At 35.5% G+C, this 15,829-nt stretch overlaps 1 pseudogene; it reads right to left on the reverse strand.

The window, feature by feature from the left end:
* Positions 1-2,568: 2,568 nt before the first annotated feature.
* LOC125157722 (60S ribosomal protein L21-like) lies at positions 2,569-3,044 on the reverse strand (annotated as a pseudogene).
* Between the last annotated feature and the right edge of the window lie 12,785 nt (positions 3,045-15,829).

Here is a 15,829-nt window from a genome sequence, read left to right on the forward strand (position 1 = left end):
TGAGACCTGTTTTGTTATCTTAAATGTGATCTGTTTTGTTGAATATCACATGTGCACTTGAAAGGAATGTGTATCCCACTGTTTTAGGATGGAATGTTCTGAATATATCTGTTATGTCCATTTTTGTCCAGTGTGTCATTCAAAGCCCTTGTTTCCTTGTTGATTTTCTTTTTAGTGATCTATTGATGTAAGGGAATGTTAAAGTCCCTTAGTATTACTGTATTATTATCAATGAGTTCCTTTATGTTTTTATAAATTGTTTTATATATTTGGGTTCTTCCATGTTGGGTGCATAAATATTTACCATTGTTATATCTTCTTGTTGGATTCTCTCCTTTATGTTTATATAATGTCTTCTTTATCTGTTTTTACAGGCTTTTTAAAAAATTCCAATTAATCTGATATAAATATTGTTATCAGGTGTTATACCTTCCCCATTTTGTTATTTTTTAATAGTTTTGATTATTCCAAATAGCTATTTCATATAATTTTTAGTATTCATTTCCCAATAGCTATAAACCAACCTCTGGGACTTTTATGGGAATTGCATTGAATATATTAGACACATTTGAGGAGAACTATCTATATGAATTCCTGTAATCCATGAAATTGGAATATTTCTCTCATACTTGCTCTTAAAAATATTTTTAGTTGGGTTTGTACAGGGCTTGCGTTTTTGTTAAATTTAATGTTTTGCTTTCTTTTATGATATCATTTATCAAGAATGGGCTTTGAATTTTGTCAAACGATTTTTCTTGTGTCTGATGGGATGGTCTTACTAGTAATGTTTTGTAATTTTTTTGTGTTAAGTTCTTGCATATCTTTCCTTACTAGTATTTTGAGTTTCTAAATAGCCCTTTGATTTTATAATATCTATGATGTTATTATAAATGGCATCACTTCTAAGTTTTACATTTTTTTTTTTAGTTTTTGATATATAAAGTATATACATATATAGTCTCTATATACTGACATTTCTTCATCATTTTATCAGTGCTTTAATATTATTAATCTTTGCAATAAACAAGTTTTTCATTATTTGCCATAGAATGTTTTTATTTTCTATTTTATTGACTTCAACTCTACTCTTTATTATTTTCTTCTTTTGTACTACTTAGGATCAACCTGCTGGTGTTCTCGGATGCAAACTTCTATACTTGTTTTTCAGCCTTACCTTTTTCCCTAAATATGCATTCAAGGTTATGTGTTTTCCTATGTACAACTTTATCCACATCTTGAAAGATCTATGTGATATATTCATTATTGTCTAGGTAAAATTATTATGTTTTTACGTTTTATTAATTTTGAGAGCGAGAGAGAGTCACAAGCAAGGTAGGGGCAGAGAGAGAGGGAGAAAGAGAAATCACAAGCAGGCTCCGTGCTCAGCAAAGAGCCTGATGCAGGGTTCACACCCACCTACCATGAGATCATGACTTGAGCTAAAATCAAGAGTTGGACACTCAGCTAACTGAGACACCCAGGCACCCTGCTTAAAATTATTAAAAATTTTTTTTCATTGAACACATGGCTTATTTGCAGCATGTTTCTTAATTTCCAACCCCTTAGGTATGTTCTACTTAACATTTTAAAATTAATTTAAAGATTAATTCTATTGGTGTCAGAGGATATAGTCTTTTTTATTTCAGAGGATATAGTCTTTTTTTTATTGAAGTGCACTTCACATATATGAAATTATTTTCTGATGTATGACATTGTGACTGGACAGTTATATATATTATGACATAATCCCTATGATTAAATGTAGTTACCATCTGTCACCAAAGTTATTATAATATTGACTATATTCCCCATGATGTACTTTTCATTGCCTTTCTAGTGTGTTTTGCATATCTAAAGTTTTTAAATTTTTTATTTTATTTTATTCTTTTATTTAGAGAGAGAGAGAGAGAGAGAGAGAGAGAGAGAGGGGCAAAGAGAGAGAATCCCAAGCAGACTCTGTGCTGACGGTTCCGCACTGTCAGCGCTCGACCCTACAAACTGAGAGCTTGTTATCTGAGCTGAGATCAAGAGTCTGATGCTTAATGGACTGAGCCACCCAGGCGCCCCTACATGTCTAAAGTTTTTTAATTTGATGAATTCCTATTTATCAATTCTTTTCTTTTATTGGTCATGCTTTTTTTTATACGGTCAATAGTTACACTGAACAGTTTAGTGGGTTACTTTAGTGGTATTACAGCATCATTTATTGTAAATAACAAGTTTTCTTCATTTTATTATGTTTACACATTTAAAAAAATCATTCAACATGTGTCTTTTTTCAAATTTTGGACTGTGTCTTCACTTTTATTTATCTGTTTTTAAACCCTTTTCTAATATTAAACTTTCTTGAATTCTCCAGCTTTATGTTAATAATTCAAATTATGTATGTATTTTAGCTTTGTAGTCTTTTAAATAATTCTTTTGGCTAATCTACCTCCTTTTCTATTTCATGTTCATTTTTTAATTTTTTTGCTTTAAATATTTCTTTGTGGGAGAGGACAGCACAGTTCTACTCAAGAGTATAATTTTTACAGTTTTGAAGACTTTCTTTCTTTTTTTTTACACCTATTATGCCATGAATTCATAGTGAATGGGTTCCAGTAGCTCAGGCTCCTTCCCACTGATTCTTATAATGTGTGCTTCTCTGGGTGGGGCAGGCTGATGCTTTAGTTGAATCCAAATAACTTTCTCTTTGGTTTCCGTGTTCTTCTGATCATTTTCCTTCACAAGCTTCAGGAAGCTCTCTTGGCTCTTTGAGTATTTAATATGCTCAATGTGTATATTAATTTTCTTGGCAAGAATCTTGCCCTTCACAAGTTTGTTCACAACAATGTCAAGAGCATGCTGCGTAACTTTGTAGTTTTGCCATGGTAACTTTTGTGGGGCATTCCTTTTGGAACATTGTCCATTACCTTGATGTATACAATATCACCTTCTTTGTAGATTTGCATGTAATTAGCCAAAGGAACAACTCCACCATTTCTAAAAGGCCTGGAGAACAGACAGTGGGTACCTCTCCTTTTTCCTTTTATGTTGTTCATTTTGGCGAATTACTGGAAGATGGAAGTTCCAAATGAAAGGAAGCTCTTGTAAATTTTCATTCAAGCGTCTTTACAGATACAAATTAACCTTGCTAGGATTGCATTAGATATATCAATTTATAGAGAATGTTTATGTCAAGAAAATTGAGTTCTTATATGAATTTTCATATTATAGAAACATAAAATGTCTGTATTTACATTTATTTAGGGTTTTAAAATTTTCTTTCAGTTTGTTTTGTAGGTTTCTGCATACTTTTCTTATATCTATTTACTTAGATTTATTCCTAATAATTCATTTTTTGAATCTATTTCAAGTGGTACTTAATATTTTCTCATTCTTCATTGCTATTATAGAGAAGTAAAATTGATTTTTGCATGTTGTTTTTGTTTCTTTTGAACTAGCTATATTTGATACTTCTCAGAACATTTTTAGATATTTTGTGATTTTCTATATATATAGTCATATCATCTAAATAGGGGAGGTTCAATACTTTGAACTTAATGGACAAGATAAATGATAAATGAACATCTCTTGGTCATTGATATCTAATTTAATACCATTCTGGATATTAATGATTATATGATGAATCTTTTAGAATTTATTGAGGGGTGCCTGGGTGACTCAGCTGGTTAAGCGTCCAACTTCAGCTCAGGTCATGATCTCACAGTTCATTGGTTTGAGCCCCGTGTCAGGCTCTGTGCTACAGCTCAGATCCTGGAACCTGCTTCAGACTCTGTGTCTCCCTCTCGCTCTTCCCCTCCCCTGCTCACGCTCAGTCTCTCTCTCCTTCAAAAATAAATAAACCTTAAAATTTTTTTTAGAATTTATTGAGAATTGTTTCCTTGGCACAGAATATGATCTATTTTGGTAAATATTCTGAGTTTACTTGGAAAGATTATTCTGCTCTTGCTGGGAAGAATGTTCTATAAATGTTAGTTATGTCCATTTGATTCATATGGTGTTTTATGTTGTCTATATTTTTATTGATTTTCTGTCTGTTTGTTCAATGAGTCAGTGAAAGAATGGTATTTCAATCTTTGATTATAATTGTGTGTTTATTTCTCATATTTCTATCAATTTTTGTTTCCTGTATTTTGAAGTTCTGTTGGTTGATTAAGATATTATGATTATGTCCTCTTGATGAACTGGTTTAATTAGTAATATAAAATGACCTTTTTAATCTCTAGTAATATTACATAATGTTACTAATATATAGCAATCTTTTTACCAAAATATAATTTGTATTATACTAATACACTTATTCCAGATTCTTCTTGATGTTGTCACATTATTTTTCCATGTTTTAATTTAAAACTATCTTTGTGTTTATATTTAAAGTGTTTTTTTTCTATTTCTTCATATATTTGCATCCTGTTTTTACTAATTTATTATTATAATCTCTGCCTTTAATTGGGATATTTATACTATTAACATTTAATGTGATAAGATTAGTTGTAAATCTATCATTTTATATTCATTTTCAATTTGTTGCATTGTACTTTGTTTCCTTTTTTCTTTTTCTAAATTCTTAAGTTAGTTATATTCATTAATTTGCTTTATGTCTTTTTTCTTTTGTTATGTATTTATTTGTTTTTAATGTTTGTTTATTTTTGAGAGGGAGAGAGAAAGACAAAGCGTGAGCTGGGGAGGGGCAGAAAGACACAGAATCTGAAGCCAGCTTCAGGCTCAGAGCTGTCAGCACAGATTCCGATTCGGGACTCAAATTCACGAACAGTGAGATCATGACCTGAGCCGAAGTCAGATGCTCAACTCACCCACCAAGCCACCCAGGTGCCACTTTTCTTTCTTTCTTTCTTTCTTTCTTTCTTTCTTTCTTTCTTTCTTTCTTATGTTTATTTGAAGGAGAGACAGAGTGTGAGCAGGGGAGGGGCAGAGAGAGAGGGAGACATAGAATCCAAAGCAGGCTCTAGGCTCTGAGCTGTCAGCTAGGCTCGAACCCACAAGCCGTGAGATCATGACCTGAGCTGAAGTCAGACACCTAACTGACTTAGCCATCCAGGCACCCCTTTTCTTTTGTTTTTTGAAGTTTATTTATTTATTTTGAAAGAGAGTGAGAGAGCATGTGAGCAGGGGAGGAGCAGAGAGAGAGGGAGAGAGAGAATCCCAAGCAGGTTCTTCTCTGCCAGTGCAGAGCCCAATGTGTGGCTTGAGCCCACTGAGATCGTGACCTGAGCCAAAATCAAGTTAGATGCTTAACCAACTGAACCACCCAGGCACCCCTATATCTTTTGTTCTAATTAGCTATAGTTGTTTATGTTGATATTGTAGTGGTTGTCCAACTATAGCTTCGGAAAGTCCACATTTATGTGATAACACTTCATCAATAATATTTTTATAACAATATACTACTGTTTATCTCCCCTTATGACTTTTGTACTATTGTTATTTATTTGACTTTTACATATGCATTAAATTCTAAAGTAAGTTGTTACGACTGTTTCATTTAAAATACTATTTTTCAAAGGGATTTTTAAAATTATGGAAAACATTTTATATTTTTCCAAATATTTCTATTTTCCAGTGTTTTCACTGTATTGTGTAGATACATATTCCCATGGGAAATCTCTTTCTTGCTGAAGGAATTCCTTTTACATGGCCTGTATTGGAGGTCTGTTTGTGATGACTTGTTTTTAATTTTTTAATTTCTTTATTTTTTAATTTTAATTTTTTCTTCCTTTTGGAAGTATTGTCAATGGTGTAGAATTCCTGGTTGACATTTTTCTTTTCCCTTTATGCACTTTAAAGATATTTTCTTGGCTTGCATTCATACTACTTAATCATTATGGTTTTCTTGCTTGAGCAATGAATATATTCTAGAAATAGTGATTATGAATGCATGTCTTTGTGAATGTATTTGATGGCACTGAATACTTAAATTTAAAAATGGTTCAAATGATGAATTCAATCTTACAGGTATTTTAGTACAATAAAAAATTGGCAAATGACTTGAAAAGATTTTGTATGCTAATAATGTGTGCATTATCTAACTTCAACAGTTGTAAATACTTTACTATTTATATTTTATCCAACTCCCACTTATTTCTATATTTTTGTTAGAGTATTTGTAAATCAAAGTCAGCCACCATATCATTTTCACTATTAATTTCATTCAGGGTCTATGTCAATGTGATATCCATGGCGCTCTGTATGTGGCCTGTTGTTTAGTCCATTACTTTGAATTACTAGCTAGTATTTCAGAGTGAGTCATTTAGTTAATTTTACCTCCACAGATGAACACCAAGTCTCTAAATTTCACTTTCTCATAATTGCTGTGAACACTAGCCTTTTACGTTTGCTCGGATATTATACGAGTGTTTCTCTTGGATGCATACTCAGAAGTAAGTATATAAATTTACCTAGAAGTGACAATAAAATTTATGTTTTTATAAACCTGATGCTCAGAAGTAAGTATATAAACTTACCTAGAAGTGACAATAAAGTTTATGTGTTTATAAACCTGCTCTCTGCACACTGGGTGGCATTCACTTCTTGAGGCTTCATTTCAGAAAACCCCTTACCTCTTGACCAGAGTCTCCTGTTTTATTACACATTATTTGTCACACTTATTTGGACATATGTGTTAACCCCTGAATTTTTTTCTGAGGGAAGGAGTTGGATATGATTCACCAGATTTCAGAGAAGTTACTGGAATGGTTGTTTAATAAATTTGAACATTCTTCTTTTTTTTTAAGTGCAAAAGAGAGAGAATGCATGTGCGCTAGCTGGGGAGGGGCTGAGGGAGAGAGAATCTTAAGCAGGCTCCATGCTCAGTGTACTGCTCAATACGGGGCTTGATCCATGACTCTAGGATTATGACCTGAGCCAAAATGAAGAGTTGGACACTCAACCAACTGAACCACACAGGTGCCCTATACATTTGAACATTCTATGTTCAATAATCTGTGACCTAGCTCCACAAAATTCGCTGATGATCCACAACTCAAGTTAAATTTGTTTGCTTCTGAATCATACCAGTGTCCTTTCACATAACCTGTGAAACCTGTTGTTCCTTCCTGTATCCATCAAGAAGTGTACCGAGCCTCAAGCTTTGTAGATTTTAAGTCATCATAAGGCTTTGGCTTAAGTTTTTCCTCTTATGCCCGGGTTTCTCTGACCTCAAAACCAATGTGACCATTGTGTCCTTGGAACCTATGTACTGACTCTGTAGTAATAATAATGGTGGCATTTGCTAACTGAATTAAGATGTATTGAGCATTTATAGTGATGAAGTATTATCCTTGGCAGATAATAGAGACATACAGAGAAAAGACAAGATCCTATCAACAAATAGGTTGTTTTCTGGTTTGAGACAGTCTTAGAATCCAAGACTTTGCTATTAGGGGATTGTCTCAATGAAGATCTATACCAACTTTGGGGAGAACCTCACAGGAAACACTAGAATAAGCAGATATATAGGTCTCAATAGAAGTGATGATGTCCCAGGATGGTTATGAGAGTAATGAAGGAAGAGGGCCTGAGAACAGAGACCAGGGAACAATAATAGGAATAGAAGTTTGGAGAATGGGATCATCAGAAGCTGACTTATGATCCTGAGATGTTCCTTCAAGACTTTTTTGTTCTATTGAGCTAGAACCTGTTTGGATTTAGGGATCATGTGTTTTTCGGTAGTGTGTCATCCTATGCCCCTATCAGTATTTATGCAAAGCAGGTTATCAATAAATTGTTAATGAGTTAATATACTTTGTGACCTGTATTATGTTTGTATTATGGCTTTAACAAGGTCCTACAAACTTACCAATAGAAAATGCACAATTTTATTATAACAGGATTTTTGGGAGAATAAGTCCAATGTGTGCCTCTCTGGGATGAATTCAAGGTATCCTTAGGGCTGCATTCCTTTCTGGAGGTTCTGGGGTATAATCCGTTTTGTTGCTTTGTGTTTCCTTCTTGAGAATATATTAATTTCTTTTATAGGCTCCTGTTTTCATATTCAAAGCTAGCAAATTTGAGTATCACATTGCATTAATTTCATTGTTCCTTTTACTTTTTACTTTGACTTCTTTTCCCCTCTTCCACTTTTATGAACACATAGAGATAATTCAGAACAATCACCCTATTTTAAGGTCCACTCATTAACAGCCCTAATTTCTTTTGTAGCCTTAAATCTCAGTCACCATGTAACTTAATGGTACATGGGCATTAAGTCATGGACGTTTTTGGGTTCCACCAGGAATTGAGTGCCCCATGGGAAACTCAGGAAAACCCTGCTTGGTCTAGAGGTTGTAATGGCCACAAGCTATATGAGTATAGTTGGTAATTTAGAATCATAGACCTGTAGCTAACCTTATCATATGTTTTCCTTCAGAGCCAAAAATCTGAATTAAAGCTCCTCTATGTAGGGAGTTAATTGGAGAGAACTTCATCTTGGAGGACTTGTCTCCTCTAGGAAGCTGGATGCTTGCTATCACTATTCATTAAATTGAATGCCACCAGTCATAAGATAAGCTCCATTTCTCCAGAATAGTGAAAGTAAATAGGATGGAAATAGTACCAGCCGTAAAATAGGTTTATAAAAGTTACTGTTAAGTGCTGACATATATTTACAAAGTTTTTCATGTATGTCATGCCTGATTAGCCCAAACTCTTCACTGAGAGTATTTGTCATCCATATGTTGTTGTTATCTGCATACAAATACCTAGAACACCTTCCACCAGATAAATATTTGTATGTACTCCCACAGTGGTACAAAGCACATCTGGCTACTATAGCTATTGAAGTGAACATGAACCCCTATATTTGGAGTGAGACCACAATACCTATATAGCAAGATTTGCCATCAGATTCTTGATAGTCCGGGGAAGTGAGTTCACACTGGAAAACAGAAAACGGATATGATCTATGTGGACACTGGGGAAAGAAAGGATGAGAAAATTATCTGGTAGTAGGAAATGAACAGTCTTTAAATTAAAAAAAAATTATTTATTTTTGAGAGAGACAGAGTGCAAGTGGGGGAGGGGCAGAGAGAGAGGGAGACACAGAATCCTAAGCAGGTTCCAGGCTCTGAGCTGTCAGCACAGAGCCCAACATAGGGCTTGAACCCACAGACTGTGAGATCATGAACTGAGCCAAAGTCGGACGCTCAACTGATTGAGCCACCCAGGTGCCCCACAAAATGAACAATGTTTAAAACATATAAAAGGAATTAGTTGGAGAGAAATGGGATGACTCGTATATCCAATGAGTTTGTATTCCAAACTAGTACTTGATAGTGAAGGATGGGAGACAAAATTAACTAGGGATATGGATGGTGGCCATGATTAATGATTTAGAGGAAACATCCTTGACTTGTGTACCATAAGAAGTGGATATTTCAAGATGAGAAAGAGTGGGAGGTCAACTGGGAAGGCTTTTTAGGGGTGCTAAAGAAACATCCCCTATTTCAAACTACACTTCATTTTCCCCTCCAGAATCCGTGCCTTCCAGGGTGGTGTCAGAATGGTGACTTGTGAGCTGTTCATCTCTAATAGCTGCCATTGGCTAAGGAAAGTACTGTGATGACCCCACAATGTTGAAAGGCTGTGGTCTTTAGCGTGCTATGGAATGGTTATCTAAGGGCAAGGCAATATTCTTTGGTAGAAATTCTGAGGTTTTAACATGGCTAAAGTGACAATGAAATAGAGGATCCTAGTGTACTTAGGAGACTAAGATCCACAAGCATCAAAAGGAATATGAAGACCTTTAAACTCAGATTCAGACATGGTAACAAGGTCAGATGATCCTATCCTATCTTCTCTTCTTCATTGCCTGTCTCCCCTCCAAGACTCCACCCTGTCCTTGCCTGGCACAAATCATCTCTTCAGCCTCAACCCATTCTCATTAAGTCCCCCTTTCTGATAAAATGAGTATTGTTTTTCCCTACCCAATGCCCTTCTGAGCTTACCCTCTTGTTCTAATTGTAGAAGATAAGGAAAAAACAAAAAGTCTGCTTCACTTGAGTTAATGTAATATATCTTGCTACCAAACTTCACATACTTAACGACAGCAGACCACAGGGGGAAGGGCAGCACATTTTGTCCATTACCACCCAGTGTGTAGGAACGCAAGCTATACCAGATCCATGGGATGGTGCAGAACTACCCCATTCTAAGATATGACTCCAACTTAGAAAATTGATGGTGATGATTAAAGTCAATAAGGTGAAAGGAGCCCAACCTCGCAGGAGATAATGAATGTATCTCTGAGTTCTCTGTTGATGGAAAGTAAAGAAGAATGTAAGAGATCTGTCCTAAAAAAAAAGAGGGGGGTGATGACTTGTAGCATTGGGGGCTAAATTGGTAGGTCCACAGGAATTAAATTTGGGATAACGCAAGGTGAGGAATGAGTATTGGTGTCAAATTTGCCTCCGTAACACATTAACCCATGTCCAAGGAGGAAAAACTCCTTGTTGTTTGTATGGAGTAGTAGGAGGTAAAGGGTAACTGCGTATCAGTGCATGGATTGCCAGAATCTAGATGGGAAGATGGTATTTTTCTTTTTTTTTAAGTTTATTTATTTTGAGAGAGTGTGAGAGGGTTTAGGGCAGAGAGAGAGGGAAAGAGAGAATCCCAAGCAGACTCCTTGCTGTCAGCAGAGCCCAGTGTGGGGCTCAATCCTATGAACTGTAAGATCATGACCCGAACAGAAACCAAGAGTCAGTTACTTATCAGACTGAGCCACCTAGTCACCCTGGAAAATGGTATTTTTATTGTGGAGTGGAAGTTACAACTTAAAATAAGGCAGAGAAAAGAATCACGATTAGTCCACCTCATGGTGATGTTGGCTGTGCTCCATTCTATGTTGTATGCAACTATAAGTCTTATGAAGTACCAAAATATTCACCTAATAGTACCTTTAAGTTAGAAAATAATGGTATTTGGAAACCACAAACCCAACACTGATTTTGCCAATGTCTTGCTAAGATTCTTAGAACTGTAATCTACCAAAAGGGAGGTGTGAGAGTTTTTAATCTCTTGATATTCCACTTGAGGAATTAGGTATTACTTCATGCCTACTTTGATTCTTCCCGGGAATCTGCATAGTTCAATTTTTTTTTTGTCTATTGCTTTATAACGAGGTGACACTGTACCTGGGTATAAAATGGTTAGGTTACTTTCTTCTGTAAACATTGCTCCCTGTATTCTATCAGTGACTGTTGCAGTGAAGATTTTTGAAGCCAGACTGATATTTTCTTTTTATTGGCCTAAGTTTCATCTTTTGCTTCACTGCACGGTGTCCTTTATCTCAAAGACTAGGAGTATTTTAAGCTATCTTTGTTTTTCTTTTGTACCAATTTTTCATCTGAGTGAAAGGAAACTTTCAATCTTACAGCTAAATCTTTTAGTCTGAATGATTTTCTGAATAAAATGTTTGCATTTCTTTTATCTTCTTCAGGAACATTTTTTTTGCATATGTTAGATAGTACTTTACTTAATTTCTCCTCTCTATTTTCAGCTGACTTTTCAGAGGCTTGTTTTCTGTATTTTTTATTATTTATTTATTTATTTTTAAGTTTATTTATTTTGAGAGAGAGAGAGAAAGCATGAGCTGGGCAGGGGCAGAGAGAGGGAGAGAGAGAATCTTAAGCAGGCTCTGCACTGGCAGCACAGAGCCTGACATAAGCCTTGATCCCATGAACTGTGAGATCATGACCTGAGCTGAGATCAAGAGCCAGATGCTTAACTGACCAAGCTACCCAGGTGCTCCTCACGTTTTTTTTTTCCTTTTTGAATATGGCATTTATTTTTATGATGGTTTCACTTTTCTCTACTATTTTTAAGCTTCTTTTCTGGAATCATTTTTCATATTTTTGAATTGCTTCATTATTTTTCTACTGTATTTCTATTTTAGGATTTTATTTAATGTCAACTTGGAATTACATTTTCAACTCCCAAAAAATAGAGTTTAAAAACCAACATTTCCAAATTTAGTATAAGAAAATGACACTAAATTAAAATCTGTGACTTTCCTTAGACTAATTATATAACTTAGGTTATAGAGCAAACAAACATCCCCAAACCTAGAGAGATGTGTGTTTCTGAAGAGTCACTGTTAAGGTTGATTTATTTGTCTTATAAGCCATTAAAGCCATAAATTAGAAGGAAAATTTAAATGATCATTTTGATGAATTGCTAGAGGTTGATTTGTAACTATCATGACAGTAAAGAATTCCTGAGTGTTTCAGTGTTTCAGGAGTTTCCCATACTTTCATGGGTTTATGTAAAGGAAGCCCATCAGGTTTTCATAATGCATATCCAAGGAAGGTCCACTTGCGTCTCTGAAAAAATTAGGGAAGAGTGATAATTGTGAAATATATCAAGAGCCTTTTTCATAACAAAATCATACTCCAGGGTTAAAGACCTTCAGGTATTTAGTCCATTTGTGTGAAGGGTATTTTGTTGATTCCATATCCCTTTAGTGTTTTGGTTTCACCTGTGGGCAAAAGATGTAGTCAAAAGAGTTGAAGGATTCAAGGAAATTGACTGGAATGCTGGAGCCAGGCATTGCAGAATAAATGAGCTGAGGAAAAAAGCTACACAAATGGAGTAACAGTTTTGAATGTCAAAGCAATTCAATATAGGCCCACTAAAAGATGGAGATTCAATCATAAGATTCTTTTTTTTTAATTGTATTCATTTATTTTGAGAGAGAGGGAGAATGCACATGAGTGGGAGAGGGGCAGAGAGAGAAGTAGAGAGAGAATCCGTGTCAACACAGAGTCTGATGCAGGGCTCAATCTCATGAACTATGACATCGTTACCTGAGCTGAAATTAAGAGCCAGGAACTTAACCAACTATGCTTCCCAGGTGCCCCTTAATCATAAGATTCTTTAAATCCCCCCAACTTTACACTTTTTCCCTAGCTTTACAGTTTCCAACCATAACAATAGAGCACCAGTATAATAAAAATGGATTAAACCTGAAATTGCTATAGAAACCAGGTTCTTTCTGACTATAATACTTAAGGAATCCCATTGTGATGATGGGAAACAAAAGGAAGCCCATTGTGATGATAGGAAACAAAAGTGGACATTCAAGTAATTTGAAGCATCAGTCACTTATAGAAAGGGAATATGGAAAACACAATAGAAAGAGTAAAATAAAGCCTAATTAGAAAGGAGTATATATCTCCATTCATATTTCTGATGCATTTCCAGTATGCAAGAAAAATTTACAAGGGTGTTATAAACATGAGAAAACACAATATGAATTTTATGTATTGAGAAAATGGCCCATGTACCAGATTCAGACTTGATACAGATGTTGTAATTATCAGGCTGGCAGTTTGAAATCAGTACGATTATGTTATGGACTGAAATATACAAACAGTAGATAAGATACAAGAAAAGATGAAAAAGAAAATCAGTTAAAAACTCTAAGAATCAAAAGGAAATGCTGGTAAGAAATAACCATTGTGATTCAGAATGCCATCGATGGCCTCAACATAGACTGGATATGGTAAAGGAAATAATCATTGACTTTGAAGATGGGTGTATAGAATCTTCCCAAACTGAAACACATGGACAGAGAATCATGAATATACAGAATAGAACATCTAGGGAAAATATAAAGAGTTGTAAGATGCATATAACTGGAATACTAGGAGGAGAAATAATAAGTACAATAAATATTTGGAGCAGTAATATATAAGAACTTTCCAAATTTAATGGCAGACAATGAACTACAGGTCCAGTATACTCAGAAATACCAAGTATTATCATTATCATTATCATTATCATTATCATTATCATTATCATTATTATTATTTTAAGTTTAGAGAGAGAGTGCATGAGAGGGGGAGGGGCACAGAGAGAAGGGAAAAGAAAATCCTAAGCGGGGCTCGATCTAATAAACTGTGAGATCATGACCTGAGCTGAAACCAAGAGTCAGATGCTTAACTGACTGAGCTGCCTAGGCACTCCAAGAAATACCAAGTGTTATTTAAAAAACATACCTACAACTAGATATATATTCCAACTGCATAAAAAAAAAATCACAATAGGGGCGCCTGGGTGGCGCAGTCGGTTAAGCGTCTGACTTCAGCCAGGTCACGATCCTACGGTCCGTGAGTTCGAGCCCTGCGTCGGGCTCTGGGCTGATGGCTCAGAGCCCGGAGCCTGTTTCGGATTCTGTGTCTTCCTCTCTCTCTGCCCCTCCCCCGTTCATGTTCTGTCTCTCTCTGTCCCAAAAATAAATAAACGTTGAAAAAAAAAATTTAAAAAAAAATCACAATAGAGAAAATCTTTAAAACATGATACACCAGACACCGTGTCTCTTCCTGCCTGGGCTCAGACCTAGTTTTGAGCATGTGACCTGGGTAAACGCACCAAGAAAGTCAGAATCCTCGGTAAAGGCAGGACCTGTTATATTGCTGCCTTAGGAAAATGTGGAAGAGGAGTAAAATAATTGAGCATGCCATGTAGACTTGCTCCTTCTATGGAAGAACAAAGATGGAAAGTCAAGCTATGGTGATCTGGCATTGTGGTTCCTGTATGAACATCATAGCTGGTGGTGTGTGAACCTACACCCCCGTTTCTGCTGTCACAATAAACTCTGCCATCAGAAGACTGAGGAGTTGAAAGACCAGTAGAAGCTCTGCCATTTGGAGCATTGCTAGCCTATAACAAAAGGGTTAATGTAAAAAACAAATAATAAAAATAAAGAAAAATGATACACCAAAAATCATACCTATAAAAAAACAAGCAGAGGGGGCACCTGGGTGGCTCAGTCGGTTAAGCATCTGACTTCAGCTTAGGTCATGATCTCATGGCTTGTGGGTTCAAGCCCCACATCAGCCTCTGTGCTGACAGCTCAGAGCCTGGAGCCAGCTTTGGATTCTGTGTCTCCCTCCCTCTCTGCTCTGCCCCTGCTTGCGCTCTCTCTCTCTCTCTCTCCCTCGAAAGTAAACATTAAAAAAATTATTAAAAAAAACAAGCAGAAGAAATACAGTGGACTTATCCTCTGGAACTATTCAAGCAGCAAGTTAATCGAGTGCTGTAAAGACTTGAGAGAAATAAAACATGTAACAATATACATCCAGAGAAATTAATTCAAAGCAGAACGAGAAATTAGCAGACAAAAACTGAGAATATTCATTATCAGATCTCTCCTGATGGAAAAATGAAAAGAAGTTTCTTGTGCAGAAGGAAAATCATATTTGTTTGATGTTTAGATTTGCATTTCCTTAAATAAGGGTAGAGCATCAGAGAAAGATAAATGAAGTTAAAATATTTTTCTTAATTGACCTAAATGATGACTGTTTACCTAATGTAGAAAATAAGTATTGGGTCATTATAGCATGTACAAGTGGAATGAATGACAGCAATGTGACAATAGAAAGGAGGAATTAGCAAAATATTATAGGGTATCTGTATTGTACATGAAGTGGGTATGATGTTATTTGAAAGTGGATTTATACTTTTAAATTTTTTTTAAGTTTATTTATTTTAAGAGAGAGAGCGAGTGAGCAGGAGAGGGGCAGAGAGGGAGGGAGAGAGAGAATCCCAAGCAGGCTCCACACTGTCAGAACAGAGCCTGATGCACAGCTCTAACTCATAAACCGTGAGATCATGACCTGAGCCAAAAACAAGTGTCGGACGCTTAACTGACTGAACCACCCGGGTGCCCTGAAAGTGGATTTGTATTATTAATAAGTTGTATTGTATACTCTAGGGCAACCAAGAAAACAACTTTTAAAAAGGAGGATATAAAGTGAAAATAGAGAAAATGCTCAATGAAAATATAAAGGGCAGGAAATGAAGGAAAAAG

This window comes from Prionailurus viverrinus, chromosome X, assembly GCF_022837055.1.
Source record: "Prionailurus viverrinus isolate Anna chromosome X, UM_Priviv_1.0, whole genome shotgun sequence".
NCBI classification, from domain to species: Eukaryota; Metazoa; Chordata; class Mammalia; order Carnivora; family Felidae; genus Prionailurus; species Prionailurus viverrinus.